Source organism: Falco peregrinus, chromosome W (assembly GCF_023634155.1).
Source record: "Falco peregrinus isolate bFalPer1 chromosome W, bFalPer1.pri, whole genome shotgun sequence".
NCBI classification, from domain to species: domain Eukaryota; kingdom Metazoa; phylum Chordata; class Aves; order Falconiformes; family Falconidae; genus Falco; species Falco peregrinus.
In genome coordinates, this window is record NC_073743.1 from 12,652,605 (window position 1) to 12,671,045 (window position 18,441).

The window sequence follows — 18,441 nt, forward strand, 5'->3', positions numbered from 1 at the left end:
CTCTCTTTTTTATGCAAAGAGAAACACTTTTACCATAACAGAGAAGCCCCTATTTACATCTCTGAGCCCGGACACAAACCGCAGCTGTATGCTCCACCAGGCTCAGGGCAGGAATCATTCATGCAGTTACATAGCTATATATCTCTACAAGCATGCAGACACCTATTAAACACTAGATAACCATGTTTATCTTTCCTATTCTCCTTCACAATACCTAGTTGTTCTCTCATCTCTTGTTAGGTCAAATATTCTCCAGTTTCCTCTCCTACATCTCTCTTCAGACATTCTGTAACCTCTTTTTTTGCTTGTTAATTGTGACGAGGCAAAGGGGGTGTGTAGCTGGGTGACCATGACCTGATTTATGTTACAATCAACTAAACACTGAATACAGGAAAAAAAAAAAAAGGTATGGGAGACATAAGGCAAACATCAATAAGGTGGTTAAGATAATTATAATAAATCCTGTAATACTTTTGGGTCACGGCCCAAAGTTTCCCAGCCGTGAGAAGAGACCAAAGGCATCCCACCCCTGGCTCTGTTGCAGATCTTTGTTTTAAGGCTTTTGAGTTTTGTATACTTTTGTAAATTAATTCACAGTGGTCACTCAGATTCACGTAACACATCCTATCAAAGTCTTCACACTTGTGTCCCTGTGCTAATAATAAAAATCAATAGCAACTCGGTTCTGTAGCAACATATGATGGACAGAATCAACATCTGTTAATAAGCCAGAAAAAGAACAGTATTTGTAGTATTACTTTGTTTAGCAAGCTAGCAGCCTAATTTACTAAGCAAGTTAAAAGCGTGTACTATTCTTACAGAAGAGATTAGAGAAGCAAAAATGTGTTATGCTGCATTCCAGAACTCAGCCTGAGAATTACAGTCTGCTGTGAGTTCTGCGTTACAATCATTTGACACATGTTGGGGTTGCGATTGTGAAAGTTGCCCGTTTACAGTTTTCATTGACATTATCACAGCTAGTTGTTTTAAAAGCAACCCTTGAGCTTCCTGATGTTCGACTTGTTGCAAAATATTCTGAAGCCAATCAATAAAGTTAGTATTAAAGTTAGTGACTCTCTAGGACCCTGCAAGACTGTGACAAGACTCCCGCATCCTGACTGCCTTAATAGCCATCTCATTCATTTGCAAACAGTTGTCCCTGGCATACCTTGCCTGAGTCACAGAATCGGCACAGTTAATTGCTCCAGCTAACTGCTCATAGTTAACAGCAATTCCCCGATTAAGGTTTTCAGTCAAGGCCACTACACATAGCTCACAAAAATCAGATAACCACATCATATACTGTATCAGTTAGTACCATACAAAGCAGTAACTTCCAATCATGCAGTGTGAGTGTATAAGGCTCTGCCATCACTTCAGGAAGGGACATAGCAAATGTATTATGAATCCTCCCTTCCCGCACTGCTTTGCTTAACCCTTTAACAGCCTCGTATTGCACAGGCTGCCACTCTGCAGGTTGATTTGTCTGACAAAATACTGAACATGCCCTAGCAACTCCCAAAACCCATCACTGAAGTGTTTCCCACTTGCATTCCTGCCACCAATCCCTCAGACTCCCTTTCACCCTCTCCAAAAATACAATCAATGCATCAGGAGAGACGAGGGGGTGGGGAAAAGGTCTAGCTCCTTTTCCAGATCTATAGGACCTGGATCAAAAGGTTTATCAGTGTCAATAAAATCATTGTCCGAGTTGTCCTGTTCCCGTGCTTGCTCCTGTGTTGTGAGGGTCGCTGCAATCAGTGACAGAAGCTTTGGGGGCAGAGGAGGTGTGGACGGAATCGCCATCGCTGACGGTGTCTTGAGAAGAGTCGCGCTGTCGGTGGAATTTAAAGCTTCCTCTGGTTTAGCACCGATAGTAGAATTAGTCCACACTTGGCAAAGAGTAGTCAGAATTTGCCACCAAGATGTTAAATGCATTCCCGACACGGAGTTCCCCTCCGCGGCAGCATCATACAATTGGCTGCTGTATGTACACACTTTCATTCTTTCAAAGTCTCTAAGGTTTCTTGGCTGCTCACCTGTCTCGATGCATACAGGTGTTATCCTCGGGGTTTAGGTTGTCCGCCTGGTCCAGACAGCAAGACGATCGTTCAGCCAAGCCGTCTCCTCCGGAACGCAGCCCTCTTCCACGAGCTGTCTTTTTTCCGTCCTTATTCTTCCAAGGCTTCGGAACACCACCATAGGGGTCACCATTTGAGGAGACTGAGGCACGGACTCCCTGATCTGACTAGAAGACCCTTTATGAGTCCATATACGTCTCTTTCTGGGGACGAAGCCTGATTCCCCATTACGGATTTCCCACAGCTCACCTCTCAACTCCGGAGGGATTTCTGGCCGGCTCCTGCTTCCTTTCAGCAGATCATTCAAAGTTCTGTGGGATTCGCTGCATGTCGCTCAGATAGGCGATTCGAGAGCCCTTAGCATTAGATCCTTAAACGCATCACGTCGGGGTCACCAATTTGCGGCGAATGAAGAGACGGGACGCAGCTTGATGCCAGCAAATGTCAATTTATTGTACAGAAGCATGAGTTTATATACTTTCAGAAGCTGCGCGTTTTAAACAGATTGGTTCTTGAAGCTAAGCATTGCATACTAGGCAATCCCTGATTGGTGGTTAACTACCAGCAATTAACAGCAAGGTGTTACCTTTCCTTGGTGCCATCCTTGGCGCCATCCGTCTCCCACTCCCCTGTGCTCTGCAAACATGCCTCATCATGTTAATTGTTGTCTAGACAAGCTCGAGCAAATTCCCCTCAGCTAACTGATTGCCACGCATGGTCCTAGTTTCCAGCCTGCTCCTGCAAGTTAGTACCCATGGAGATGACCTCAACAAGAATGTAAATAAGGAGCCTTCTGACTAGGATGTGGTAACTGCTAAAAGAAAACAAACTAGGGTAAAATAATAGTGGTAGTAATAGATCAACGACTTCCTACTCAAATGGCCCCCACCCCAAAGAAGGTGGATCCCCCGCCCCGGGGCTCATGCTGATATAGATTAAAACTAGCCCAGTGGGCATGTATTAGCTTGGCATGTTTAGAGTGGACAATAAAGAAGGACTAATGGTTAGCTAGCAGATGTTTTAAGATAACAGAAACTAAACAAGAAAGACTGCTAACGTATGCAAAGATAAACAAGAACTTCCGGTAACTGCCCAAGAAGGTGAAAAGTACATCTTGAAGAGGCGCCAGAGTGAGGAGATTCTGAATGTTCGGAAACCTTATGTATATGCATGACTTTGTATAATAAATACCCGGCTGCTTGTTGAAACGGTGTGCAAGTTAGGAGTAGCGATCCCCCTTGCACTCAGCATCGCAATAAACATACCTGCTTTATAACTCTACTCAAGTTGTAGAGTTTGATTCCGTACGGCAAAACACAGGGCTATACATTGGAATAGCATCAATTTAGTGCAAAGCAAGGCAGGAAGGCAGGAGGAAGAATGCTTGCATGATCAGTCCCTCGTTTTGGTCTCTTGGGGGATGCAGATTGATGAAGTGAGAATGTGAGGCCCATATTCATTCCCATTCCCATGCTGTGGTAAATGTTGAAGGTTAAATTCTGCCAACAGCTGCCAATAGCTATGGGCTTTGCTTTTTTCTTCATCTCATATTTCCTCTGGGTATGGAAAGAGCAGCTGCCAAAGCAGAGGCTTAATGTCTCTGAACATCATCACATCTACAAGAAATATTGTACAGATGATATGCAACTCAAGCAGATGTTGATGGACAGAAAGTTAGTTTTGGTGATTGATGTCATATGTAAGAATCAGCAGCCATGGGGGGTGGAACAAGCCAGGGTGCTGCGGAGGTAAGGGTAAACCATGCAGCCACTGGGTTGAGGGAGCTTGCGAGAATCTAATTTTGTCATAAATGTGAAGAAAAGCTGGGGTGCTTTCCATGCTTCTGATAGATTACCTCTTCAGAGAGCCTGCTGGAGGTAGCTTACTCCTGCTTTTGCATCAGAGGATACTGTTTGAAGTAATGCAGTATCTATATAAAGGAAAACAAAATTATGGACTGGTGGCAAAGTCTTTTTACCCCAAACACCATATTAAGAATCTAATTGAGACTGAGCCCTTTCTGTAGCATCAGTTTGCCCAGCCTTTTATCTAAGGACAATACAGAGTACTTTTGGCAATTTCTGCATTTACAAGGTCTGTGATCTGCCAGCATGGCTATGAGAAAATACTTGTACTTGAGTACATGAGTTGGTACCCTGACTTTTCCCACTCCAATGATGCCAAGGGGCAGGAGCTGAAGACTGTCCCTGTCATCTTACTCCTGTGTCTGAAAGAGCCAGTCCAAACCTCGCTCTGACATCCTCCACAGAGCGCTGGCTCACGCTCCACCTGCTGCAGGGTATGCTGACTTAAACAAGGCACTTTATAGAACAGAGGATGCTGCTAGAAAAGGCAGTAAAGAGACATTTGGGTATGAAACTCATGCTTTCAGTTGCTACATGGAGCAGATACAGTCCAGCAGAACATCAATACAACTTCAGGAAACTGATTATTGTCCATGCACCAAAATGACTGGAACAACAGGGATACACAGGGGTGTTTCCTTTGGGATATTCCCCATGTGAAATGAACATAGCTGAACATTTGGCACCAGCTGAAATTATCTATGGCTTGTTGCGACGGAGGGAAGACACAGTCACTCAATATGAGTGATCAGCAGACTTCGTTTATTGTGCCTTACAGTCACCTTTTATGCCTTGTTATAATTAGCTCATACATATTACAAAAGTTAAGCTCATTATTGGTTAGTTGCCTAAATACCAAGCCCGCCCCTAGTTTCTCTTCTGTAGTTATCTGTTCCCACCTGCAACATTCTTTTCCCACCGAAATCTTCCTGTTATTGTGTAACAAGGACAGCCAAAGACAGTGTATTTTGCTTTACTTCAGATAAGCTGAGAGCGATGTGCATTTTTGTCCAGCCAGCTGGACTATGTCTATGTGACCCTTTTCAGCTAGCCAGTTATCCACAATTCCCCCGTTTTTATTTTGGGCGACATAGGCTTGGTTGACCATTTTCAATAACAGCGTTTTAACACAGGAAAATACACAGCCAACTTATAAAATCTCAGTTCAGAAGTATAATTCCTGAAATACTTGAAAAATAAAGTTAGCTTGAAGCTTTAATTTAGTTGCTCTTTCTGTTCCAGTAATATAAAAAGTTTTAAAAATTCAAAGGTTATTTTAAAGTTCTGAACATGGACTAATGCAAGCTCAAACCCCAAAAAGAAACCAAACTGATGTTTGACTAGGAATATTTGCAAATATTTTAGTGGAAAATCCCTGACCATTAACAATTTTCTGTCCAAATAACAACTGCCCTTATGCAACCAACCAGTCCATACATTTTCTGAAGAAAACCTCATTGATATCAAAGAATTAACAAAGGGAAGAAATTAGTTCTAAGCTATATACATTCATAAGTGGATTTTTCAATAGTTACATACAGATTTACACACTAAGCCATAATGGCTTGTAGGTGATACACACAAGAAGAGTACGTTGCTTATCTGTCTGAATGTCTATGCTAAATTTGACAACTATGCCACAAGCCAAGCCTACATGGGTGCTGTGTGTTATGCACGTTCCTTAACAAACAGAAGTATAATAGACAAATTCCCAAGATCTAGTCCCCAACCTAATTATATTATTTTGTAGCCAATTAAGGAAAATAACACAAATGTGCATATCTACATGTGCACACACCTTTTAGTTCAGAACCAATCTGTGATAAAAGGCCTTAGCCTTATGGCATCATCGAATCTTAACGAGTACGGTAATTAAAAATGCAGTCTTACTGTAAGTGCGATTTATGCTGACATTCCCTCAAATGCTACACGTGAGTATTTCTCACTCAACTGCCTCAAGTTAAAATAGTAGTATTTGTTAATATGTATTAAAAATCATTAATTATCTACAATAGCAGTTGACTTCCATAACACTATGTAAGCAAAAGAGGCTTAAGATGGGTTTTCTGAATACTAACAATTTATTTTAGACTGTCTAAACTCAGGTCTTGAAAGATTTCACTCTGCCAGACATAGAAACACTGTTGCACTCCAGCTGTGATATCCCTTTTCCCAAGTTGTCACATGCACATCTCGCTCAAGCAACATTATTGTTAAAGTTTCTCTCTGCTACGTAAAAGCATATTGCACTTGTAGATATAAAAGACAGCAATCTTACTTAGATTATTACCTTATTACCTCATAACTCTTAGTATACCTTGTGTCTCTGATTTCATCACTTCAAAAATTCACCAGAAGCAGATAAAACCACAGCATCAGACTAAACTACACCTGACGAGCAAGGGAAAGCACGCGGCCGACTCAATATGAGTGATAAAGCAAGCTTCGATTTATTACGGCGCAATTATGTCTTATATACAGTTCCAGTTAATTATGCCTACTAGTCATCTGCTGATTGGCTAAGCTCTAAAGGGTTACATTTTCATACATCCTCCTACTTGCGGTTTCTGCGGATAGCTAGCTACGTATTTTTTTTTCCTCTCTTGTCTACGCGAATTCCTCAAAGTTATTTACAACATTAGGCACAAGGTCAGTGTTTTTCTCAGCTTCCTTATCAGCATGCCTCAGCATAGCTGCAAGGCCTGCTTCAGCTAACTTACGCTAACTTTGTTTCACAAAGATCTTTAAGGGAGTCATGGCCATGATCACACAGCCATTCTGCAACATTTCCCCCTTTTTCTCTTTGCGCAAGCAAAACTTGTGCAGTTACACGCTCGAGTAATTTTTGAATACAAGAGAGAGCACAGCTTAAACATACGAGTGCAATGATAACAATTATTACTATAAGCAACACACTTTACAACAGCCCTTTCAAACTACCAGAAGACCGCCCTAATAATAGAGCACCATAGCTTTGTCCATTAATTATCAGAGGTCCTCGGACACGAGTTGCGATGTTTTGTGGTCGGTTGTCAATTAATGTTCTATCTACTGCTGTTGCCAGGTCCAGGCTGAGGCTCCTTCGGGTGGCGGGTTGTAACACGGTGTCTGCCGATAAGAGTTGGTCATGTCTCCTGGAGGGGGTGTCGTGAAGGTGACAGGAGTCGCGATTGGGGTCGACGCGCTGCGGCTCCTCGCGCTCGGTTTCCTGTTTCCCGTCTGCCGACAGACATTGGTACTGTGGGTCCCTCGCTGACAATTTTGGCACCACACTTGACGTTGTCGACATCGGTCACGGGTATGTCCTGGCTTCCCGCATCGATAGCAGGGGAAGTCTCGGCACGTGGTGGTCGCTGGCTTTGGGGGCGCGGTAGCCCCAGGGGGGCGCAGAGGCGCAAGCGCTGCAAAAGCCTGACTTTGGGCTTGCACTAAATCTCTCCCTACTGCTTGGATTGCTTCCACTAGCAAGGCTTGCTGACCTACTGGCACCCAACTCATTCGCTCTAGCATTGTTTCTACAGAAGAATCTAAGGGCAGGGTTACTAAAATGCCTTTGGTGTAACTGTTACTATTCTCCAGAATACACTGGCACAATAACGGCCCTTTCATAAAGTTAGGTATATCTGGTGGGCTCACTGTGGAGGCCTGACTCATTCACTGTACTACGTAACTGACTTAATATTTTCCAATCAAAGCCTCCCAGGTTCCCTGTTTTTGGTTAGCGGCATTCATCGGATACGTTACAGGGAAAGCTTGTGGGGGGTTGACTTGCTCAGCAATATCAAATATTCCCTGAGCAGCTGCTTCTTGTGCTATTTTTTGCCAATTAATGTGCGTAGAACGCACCAGTTTGTTTACTGTATTTTTTTGTTCCTTTTTTTTTTTTTTTTTTTTTTTTGAATTTTGTATTGACTGCCCACTGCTATTTTCTTCCTCAGCAGCACTTTCGTCAGATGTGTCCCCGCCCTCTGGCCCCCCCGAGGCTACTGTGCCGGGGGGAAGGGGGGGGCAGAGGACACGAAGGGTCTATAGGTGATACAGTGGGCTCTATAGGTGGTACAGAGAGCACTGTTTGTGATAAAGGGGGTATTGGAATGTGATTTTCACATGGCATAATTTTTCTTGCATTAGGATCTGCGCTTGCAAGTCGGCTTGTTACTGCTGCAGCAAGGCGCTTTTCTGCTTGATATCTTTTTATACAATTAGTTACTTCATGCCATGATTTCAACAATTTTTTTGCTGCCTTATCATCATCTATTACTAAATCCCATAAACAATCCCCATAATTACGCCATTCTTCTACTTCAAACATATGCTCAGGATCTGCAAAATATCCTTTTGCTTTACCCATAGTAATTAATCCGGCCAGATCTTTTAAAGGGCCTACTCCCCGCTTTTCTAAAAAGCATTGTAAAAGTGCTAGCGCTACCTCTTTTTCCATTGTGCACTCGTTAAAGTCCTCTTTGTTGCAGCCTTTTCCCTTGGATAGCAGCTCACGGACGGCGAACCCCTTCTTTAATTATCCTGGGCTCAAGCACGGATCGGGTACGATGCCAGCATCAGCCGATCTTCTGCTCTCTGGTCGCTGCTACCAGTGCTTCTCTGTCCTCGCTGTTCGGTGAAGAACAGGGATTGGGGGTCCCTGTTCGGGCGCCACTTTGACGAGTGAGGGAAAGCACGCGGCCGACTCAATATGAGTGATAAAGCAAGCTTCGATTTATTACGGCGCGATTATGTCTTATATACAGTTCCAGTTAATTATGCCTACTAGTCATCTGCTGATTGGCTAAGCTCTAAAGGGTTACATTTTCATACGTCCTCCTACTTGCGGTTTCTGCGGATAGCTAGCTACATATTGTTTTTTCCTCTCTTGTCTACGCGAATTCCTCAAAGTTATTTACAACATTAGGCACAAGGTCAGTGTTTTTCTCAGCTTCCTTATCAGCATGCCTCAGCATAGCTGCAAGGCCTGCTTCAGCTAATTTACGCTAACTTTGTTTCACAAAGATCTTTAAGGGAGTCATGGCCATGATCACACAGCCATTCTGCAACATACACCTTAACTGCTGATTCAAATAAAGGCATTCTCTTCAGATATGCCTAATGCTTACAAATAATTTTGGCTGGTTTTGATTAAAAAACTATTATTACAATAATGATCAAAAATAATAATCCCGTTTGCAAAATGCCTTTAAGACAGCCTCCTAGTCCCAACCAACTTCCACATTCAGAATACAGCATAAATACAGAATAAATTATCTCCATCAAGGCAAAAAGGCTTCTTTTTAAACACAGAAATGTTTGCTAGTTCAAGGCAGGAACCCATTTCTTGTAGGTGACATCTGAAGCACTTTTTTTTTTTTTTTTTTTTTTTTTTTTTTGGTGGGATTGTAATCAAGTCTGTATTTTTCCTTGAGAAGCTTAAGCTGTTCCTCTTGTTTCAGGAGTGTCTCCAACTCTGATTTGTCGAATAGGTCCGTATTTCCCAAAAATATCATACATTTCCTCCGCTGTGATTTTATACGGCAGGTTCCGAATATAGAGGATACGATTGACCTCTGGGGGCAGCCTGATGTTAGCTCGCTTGGCCGCTTGCATCGCCATGGCACCGATCGGAGGGGGTGGGTGCCGCCTTGGAGAGAAACCGCGGCCGGGAAGGGGCCTGCCGGGCCGCGCGCCGCCGCTCGCCGTTGCCGCGGGGGTCCCGGATGCTATCCCATACGCTAATAACCCGGGTAATTCCTTTTTACAATCTATGTCCTGAACGCTCCGCTTTTCTAAAAAGCATATGAGCGAATCATACGTCGCTTGTCTCTCCATACCTTCGTCAGCGCTGTTGCAGCCTTTGCGAGACTTCGGCGACGCGTGGCCGGCGGGACCCTCTGTAGGTGCTCCCGGGCGCGGGGACTGTGCCCTTCCGCCTCCTGCGCTGCTTTCAGGACCGGTACCCGAATATCCGTCGAACCGTGGCTCGCAGGTTCAGCCCTCTCTAGGGTCCCTGTTCGGGCGCCATTTCTTGCGACGGAGGGAAGACACAGTCACTCAATATGAGTGATCAGCAGACTTCGTTTATTGTCCCTTACAGTCACCTTTTATGCCTTGTTATAATTAGCTCATACATATTACAAAAGTTAAGCTCATTATTGGTTAGTTGCCTAAATACCAAGCCCGCCCCTAGTTTCTCTTCTGTAGTTTTCTGTTCCCACCTGCAACATTCTTTTCCCACCAAAATCTTCCTGTTATTGTGTAACAAGGACAGCCAAAGACAATGTATTTTGCTTTACTTCAGATAAGCTGAGAGCGATGTGCATTTTTGTCCAGCCAGCTGGACTATGTCTATGTGACCCTTTTCAGCTAGCCAGTTATCCACAATGGCTCAGGGTCTGAAATACAGAGCAGCCATTTTGCAGGGCAGCCCAGCAAATCCTAAGCCAAAAGACTGCTCTCAAGTGTAACAGGAGGATGCTATTATGACAGGGAGCAGTGGATCCTGCATTGTGTCCCTACACCCATCTCCCTAGTGGTATGATGTGGTGACACAAGTTGAGGCGGACTTAAAAGAAACACTATGTCTGCATGGCTGGGTTCGGACAAAATGGCCTTTATTGTTTATACAAACTATTTATATATCTTAGACAGTGCAGGTGTTAGACCCTGAGAGGTTTTTGTGTCCTTCTTCTTGCTTGCTATTTGCTGTTGCTGTAGGTGCCCGTATGCTGCGGTTCTAAGTTCCGATTCTTCACATCCTGTTTACATACCTGACAATTTGTGGCTGTCTTAAAGGTACACGGCTAAGTCTTTGAAGTCAACTAACTTGTCTGCAGACCCGCTGCAGACCCCAACAGTATGACAAGGAGAAATTTTTATACCCATTTCAGGCAGAGCAGGAAACACAGAAGAGCTGCAGGTGCATGCTGATCTCAGTGTTAGGAAGACATCTGAGTGACTTCTATCCCAGACAGTCCTGTCTTGCTGTATCTGCTTATGACTGATCAATACTGTCATGTTTCCCTGATCCAGCCCAGCCCTGGACTGTCACAACCTATCCCAGAGGATACCCCAGCTCTCAGCAACCCTAGGTGGATGCTGATGGTTATCAGAGATGTTGCCTGCTCAAGCAAGACATGGTGCCTGGCAGAAAACTGCACTTGGGTACAACTGTGTGGCTGGGAAAAAAGAGGAACTCTGGCACTAAGTGCTGAGCCTGATCAATGATTGCAAGATCAGCCCCTCAATTAGGGAAGTCAGGCCATGACCAGACTGGAAAACCCAATTCTAGTGCAGTAAATATTATAGTTAATGATCAAATTTAGCTACTGTGTGGTGGTTTGACCTTGGCTGGCCACCAGGTGCCCGCCAAGCCACTCTATCACTCCTCTTCCTCCTCTGGACAGGGGAGAGAAAATATAATGAAAGGCTCATGGGTTATATTCATGACATCTTTTTTAATGGTTTAATTTTAATATCCATGTTTACCAAATTTTAGTTAGGGAATCAAGGGATATTTTCTGATTACTTTTCTAGCTTTAAAAAGAAAAGTTCAGGGATAGCTATCCAACGAACTTTGACTTACACATGTCTATATAGCAACAGCAAACCTGTGGAAAAAAATAAATTTTTCCCCAAAGGAGAGTGATTGCATAAATAACTTATTCAAATGTGTAGATAAATTGCTTTGACATGTTTTGCAGGAAGGAACAGAGGCACATCAGTACTGAAATAGCTCTGGGTACCATAAATCTATTCACAGGTAACTGGATTACCTCATGTGTCTGGTACCAAAATAGGGGATGAAAACATGATCCCCAAATGATGGAAGATTTGCATTATAGCCACATTTGGTAGCACTGTGCTGCACAAAAGAAACTCCCAGTTCCCGTTGGGAGAGAAGTGAAAGCAATAGGTAACAATAGGAGCCACCTTTCCAGCCATGCTATGGCCTTCCTGCTCTGTCCAGACCATCACACTGTGCAGGAGCAAAGGAGACCATTCCCATTTAGGTCAGAGTGTAAATCTCCTAAAAGCTGCCCTGCTTTGCAGCAAAATGGCTCATGTATCAAAGTTTTGTACAGCTGACAGCTCCCATCCACTGCCACAACAGCTGTGGGGACCTTCAGTGTGTTGGAGGTGTTATTCCCTATGGTGCAGGCTTGTGGAGCATCCGATGGATGCCCAGGGGCTGGAAACCCTCAGCTGCTGTCTGTGTGCATTCTCACTGCAGTCAGGACACTTCTGGCTACCATTTCTGTTACCGAAATCTCAGAATGAAGAACTTATCGACACCAATGTGATGTAGATAAGCAGACACTTCTTTATTAACGGCCGGGTGCGTGAGTGAGTCTTCCCACGATCAACGCACACCAAGTCTCAAAATCAGACACCATATATAGAACTTATTCATACATATTCATTAAGTATTCATGCATAATCATAATATTTCCCGTAAATCATTAACATATTCTCCTCCTATATCTGATTCTGCGCAGTAGAGCTTAGAAAGGTCTAGAAATGGGTCTGGGGTACGATTTGGGTAGGTGGTATATGAATCGGTGGTCACGATCTCCCCCTGCCGGAATTACCTTTTACTAAAGTTCACGATTTCTTGGCAGGTAACTACAAGCTGTTCCAGTCGACTCTCCCCGGTTTCCATTAATCTTATATTCTGACATTTCAATACACCTTCTACATACAGAAGACTGGTCAAATACAAAGAAACCTTTCAAACCCTAAATTTATTACCCAAGTTTTAACAATGGTTCTAGCCCATTCTTCTAGCCTTGGTACGAGATGTACAGAAGATCTCATAGCAGCTTTTACTGTGCAACTATAAGTTTCATTAAAATATATTTCTTATCCTTCTATATTTCTATTTTATAAAATAATTTTTATAAAATCCAATAATCAATCAAATAAAGTCAATCAATCTTAACTTATTAGCAAATCTATAACATTTCTAGTTACTGGTGTCTATCCCCACCTTGTTGCCTAAAGGCTACTCTGATATTTTCATCTATGTTTTTCTATTTCATCTGATCTACCTCCACAGACCAGGGAGATCTGGCATTGCTAGATGAGGAGCTGCTATATTCAATCAGACTCCAGGTCCATCTAGGCTCAGATTCCATCTTTAATTATGGCTGATATAACTTTTTTTCAGGAGAGGCAGTAAGAATCCTATACCTATGAGATCTGCATGTGAGATTAGAGATCCTGTTCCTGTTCTATAGCAGTCAGGCATGGAAAGCATGGTTTAACATTCTTTAAAAAAATGTTTGTTGTCAGTGGTTGTGGCCATCCTGGATAGTCTAATATCTATATACTACCAAATCTCATTTTAAACTGTATGTGTTTCCTGATTCTGCTTTTGCTCCCTGTCGCTGACAACTGAAGTGTGCAAATATTGGCCTTACTGCTTTCTTCATGTGCATTTTCCAGGACTGGTAGAAGTTGAAAAGGTGCTGGGTATTTCCGGACAGAGCCAGAGTCAGCAAGCTTATGTGCGTAAGAAATTGAGTTCCAGTTTTTAAAAACAATGAACGCTATTCACATCACCGTGGACTGTCAATGGTTTACCACACTGCTTGGTGCAAGAGAAGTGAAAGAGCAGTCCTTGTTTCCTTCTGCTACCAGCCCTGTACCTTCCCCCACAGAGAGCAGCCTGTTAACTACGGGTGCCAGCTCTTAGGTGAGGCAAACCATTGTGAAACCTTTGCTAGTGGTGTGGAAAAAACCCAGCCAGACACCTCATTGTTTGATCTTATTTGTATAAGCAGGAGTAGTGTTATCCCAAATCTGAGTTCTTCACCTGGTGTGCAAGAGCTAATCCACACACAATATTTGTTTATTGCATGTCTGCGCAGAGATGGGTGCTGGGTGGTAATCCACAAAGCTAGCACACCTCTTAACACATAGTAAAACATTTTATACATTTTGAACAATTGTTTACAACTACATTTAATCACACTTAATTCTCATTGGTTCTTACAAGTCTGGTCTCCACTTAAAGGTACAGTATTCTTTCTTTTCACCCTGCATGTTCTGTGAGGAGGGGCTTTATTAGTAGGGTGTTTTCTTTGCTCCAGGGTGGATCTTTTAGTATGCTAATTAGGATAGTTCACACATAGTTCAAGTAATTTTCTGTTTGGTCTTATTAACCATTTGGTTCTTCTTGAGCTTATGTTGTTATTTCTTAGCTTGACCTATTCTTTTTCCCAAGGCCATGTCTTGTTAACTATTTGTAAGGATTATTTAACATCCTCTGTTTTTCAAATTCTTTCTTGTCTTCTTTAAAGTAAATAATTATTGTATCAGGAGGGCTTGTGCTCCCTTGCTTTCAAGCTGCAAGAAGAGAGGGAAGAGGAGAATGAAGGTGGAGGGAAAGGAGGGAGCATAGGAAGCAATTACATGTGTTCAACTGAAGTGTAATATTTACTCATCTGCTTCATTGCTACAGTCCTGTTGTGCCGTTTCCTCACCCTTTTCATTAATTGAAGGTTAAACCCAGAACTATTCAAGCACCATTCTTGCTGTTTCAGTGACAAAACCACTGAGTTGCCTCACACATGACAAATGCCTGCCTTTTATTGCTGCTCATTTATTCCTTCCAGAGCTCCCTCTGCAGCAGATATCCTTTGGCACAGGGAGAGAGGGCCTTGTTGGTGCTGCATCTGCTTGGGTGCCTGGGAGCCATGTTGCACCTATTATTTAATAACTTGCAGTGGAAATTACCACTTATCCCACCGCAAGTGCATGGTACACCACACAGAAAAATAAATCACTGAATGACTGCTTGATGCAGGTGGCACTGTGAACCTTCCCAGCTTAGGTATTCCCTCCCCAGTGGAAAAAAAATCAGAAGGAAATGTGCCATCCTTTGCAGCCACGGTTTGGGCCACGGCCAGCCATTTTGTTGAGGTCTGTGTACTTAAAAGCACTCTGAGCCTCAGGTTCTGCTTGCAAAGTGAATAGACTCAGGCCACGACTGACCTACTAGCCTCAACGATGGTGTGAATTATGATTAAGGCGTCCCACAGCGGAGTCCTTTTTGTTTCTGTTCCTGCCCTCTTGTACAAAGCCAAAACATTTGCAGTTTGCAGCCAAGAAAAATAACTACAAATCTTGTATGATTCAGAGCTCAAGACAACTGTTGTGCAAGCTCTCCCACTGCTGCACCTTCATCCTCACCACACCACTCTCAGCTGCCCTGCAGCTCCCTCCTGAAGACAGGGTGGGCACACAGGGAAAATATTGTTATCACTTGAGTCACATGGTACATTTAGATAGCATAGTAAATGTTATAAGACTGGAAAGACATAGTATTTCAGGAGAGAGAGAGAGAGAGAGCGCGAGCGAGCGAGAGAGAGAGCAAGAGCAAGAGCAAGAGCAAGAGGTGGTTTCACAGGCTGCCAAGTGCTGAATCACGGCTGTGGATGTATCTGCTAAAGGCAACTGCAGAGCCCCCGCAGCCTGTGAGTGCCCCACACCACAAGTGCACACACCATACGTGCACACACACACGTGCACATTCACACAGACACACCTAGACACAACCACTCCATGCCTGCTTGCTGTGCCTTTCAGCTCACCAACAGTAGAGCTGGCAGCATGGGAAGAGAGTGAAAAGCCACAGATGGAATGGCTGTACTGCTGAAGAATTTTTATGGTATCCTCTCAAGGTAAATTAAACACATGTTTTTGCTTAAATATAAAAGAAAAATTTAATGAACAATGCACTGGATGATGCAATGCACTGATAGATGTTTTTCTTAGGGGAATTGGTGCCTGCATCCTTGTCCAAATGTCATTTCTCCCACAATCATGTAGCATGCAGTGTAGCATCTGCCACTCTTCAACCCCAAGGAGGTGGCATTTCAGCATTCTTTCACTGGCTTGCTTTGGTTTGACAGCTGCCATGGAAAGGTAAGCTGCTATGATGATGGTACAGTCACAGAGCTGCTCCTCCCCCGGGTACAAGAGGAGAAAGCAAACATGTGACAGATGCTGGTCACATCGCTTCATGTGTGACCAGAAGGTGCTCAGTGACATTGCTGATGGCTGAGGCAGAAAAGCCTGTGCAAACCAGAGTCCTGCTTGATGTATTCACAGGGCTGGATTAAATGGCTTCCTTTTTTCATTAGAGACTTTACTGTATTTAAAATAATCATCCCAGATAAGTGAAAAGTTGGTAAGCAAGCTCAGGCTCCACTCTGCTTTGCAGTATCTGAGCTGTGGATAATTACAAGATTACCTTGGGGAGTGGCTGCTTCTTTACTCAGATGGGTTTGAAAAGGCAAAGCTTTGTGACATGGTGTGATGACTTTTTCAGACACAAGCTTGTGATCAGCTCTGCCTTGTTATTACCCCCTGCAGCCTGGTCATATGAGAGTCTATGTGTTAGTGGGAGGAAGGGAAGACAGCAAGGGCACTGTCAAGTGTTACTGGTGACAATGAGGCTTGGAGATGTTAAGTTTCTGTTAGTTCAGGTTTCAAAGTATATTTTATAAAGATGGCTATAAGTAAAATAATAATTTATTCATGCTGAAAGAGTGCATGATAAGATAATTAAAATCTCTGAAGAGAGAGACTGAGATCATGATAAAAGAGAGGAAAATATCAGGAAAAATCTAAGAATGTCTCAATCAGCAGATGAAAGAGAATTTAATCAGTCATCATCAGCTGTTATTAACAACAAAACACCTGCCCCTTCTTCTGTCCTCCAGAATGTTCATTCCACTCCCAGACACTTTCTGCTGAGATCGGGTATTTTTCTAGTCCTGAGATTTCATTAGTTTTCCTCACATCGTGGTGTCCTTTCTCGGCTGTGGCTGTGTAGAGCAGATACATGCTACTGCTCCCCTTGTGATGCTGTGCTGTGATTTTGCCTCTGGTGCTCACTGGTTCTTGCTGCTGTACAGGACTGGAAGGCAAAGCCCAGATTTCCAGTAGTGACTCATGTCTCCAGTACCACCAGTGGTTTCTAAGGCTGATTTATTTCCTTAGCTGGAACTATGTGAAACCCGGATGTTTTGACCTGGTGTCAAAAGACTTTACTAGCATCAAAAGCACAGAGCAGAGCTCACGGAGGGACCTCCCAGTTCTGCCTGGGCTGTAGCACCTTCCCACAGAGCGGGCACCCAGCAGGGCTTGGTGCCGGCAGCCCCCCTGGGGGGGCGGCGGGGGCTGGCGAGGAGTCTTGCCGGTAACCCAGCTCCACGGGAGGGCAGTCTTGTTCCACACAAATTGAGCAGCGGGATCATTTATCTTTCTTTTAAAAAGGCAGTTTAGCTATGACGGGTAATTTGGCAGATATTTTGCATACATCTGAAAATAGGAGCACCTGCTGCTGCTGGCCTACAGGGAGGCTGAGGGTGGGGGGAGGATTTTATTAGTTGCTAATTACAGGGCCTGTAACAAAACTCTTGCACTGAAGGGAGGCCCATCCTCCCAAAGCTGTACAGAGCCACTCTAAAATAATTTTCTCCCAGGCACCAGCATCTTTTCAACCATCTTGGGTGACTCCATCACCTTGTAACGATGAGGAGCATGACTGATCCAATTTGTCAGTCATACCATGTGATTGTGTGGCAGATATAAGCAGATCTGATGCACCAGGGATAGAGGAGGATTGTGAAAACTCAACCTAACGTCTCTTTCCTTTTTTTATGGACCCCAAAGGATCTGCTAAAGTTTAAAATAAAGATAAAGAGCCTGCCACTTCATTAAAATATGCATAGATAGAATATAAAAGGACTTATGAGAGGACTTAATTGTGAGCATATGAGGTTCTGTATTTAAACTAGTTGATTTCCAAGGATTCATCTTATGTAAGATTTTTAGACTAAGAAAACAACTGTTGACGTTTTGGAGAGGTCAAATAAAAGTAACATAAAACATATGCCAAATACAAATGAAAATTATGCATTGAAATGTCTTTTTCCATGCCCATTTTCCTGATCAAGTAATTGTTTTGGTTTGAAAAATCAATTAAAAGTAGAACTTAATGCAGACAGTGGTCTAGTCTACATGTGAATAAGCACTTTGGCAACTGCAATCACATATATTGACAGAAAATAGTACCAGTATCAGGTCAGACCCTGTACAGAATATGAATGCAATAACAGTTGGCAGAGCAAGGTAGGGTTTGCTCCTTTCTTCCTGTCTATAAATCTACACGATAGACAGATGGCCAAAGCTGTTTTATGTTTTTAATCTAACTAAACTTTCACGTTTCTTGCTTTGAGCCATAGCTTTAGTTCTGTCTTAGGATCCTAATAGTTTCATGAGTGGTTTGGAGGTACATTTGATTTGTCATAGCTCCTATCAGTTCCATCTTTGCAAATTCTTATATATATTTTTAATTATAAATATTTATTAAAAAACAAACCAAACCCAAGAGTTGGCTGAACAGAACACAGGGGAAAAGGTGCGCAGCAAGACTGTGGTGAGGATGTGACTGTACTTGACAAACTCCCCATGCTCACGTATGAAATCACAGG

At 43.2% G+C, this 18,441-nt stretch overlaps 1 long non-coding RNA gene across 1 annotated transcript; it reads right to left on the minus strand.

Moving 5' to 3' along the window:
* Window positions 1–4,912: 4,912 nt before the first annotated feature.
* LOC129783129 (uncharacterized) lies at window positions 4,913–10,308 on the minus strand. The gene is made up of 2 exons (XR_008745118.1): window positions 9,005–10,308; window positions 4,913–6,337 (listed from the first exon to the last, which is right to left on the minus strand). It is a non-coding gene; the product is annotated as an uncharacterized LOC129783129 (long non-coding RNA).
* Between the last annotated feature and the right edge of the window lie 8,133 nt (window positions 10,309–18,441).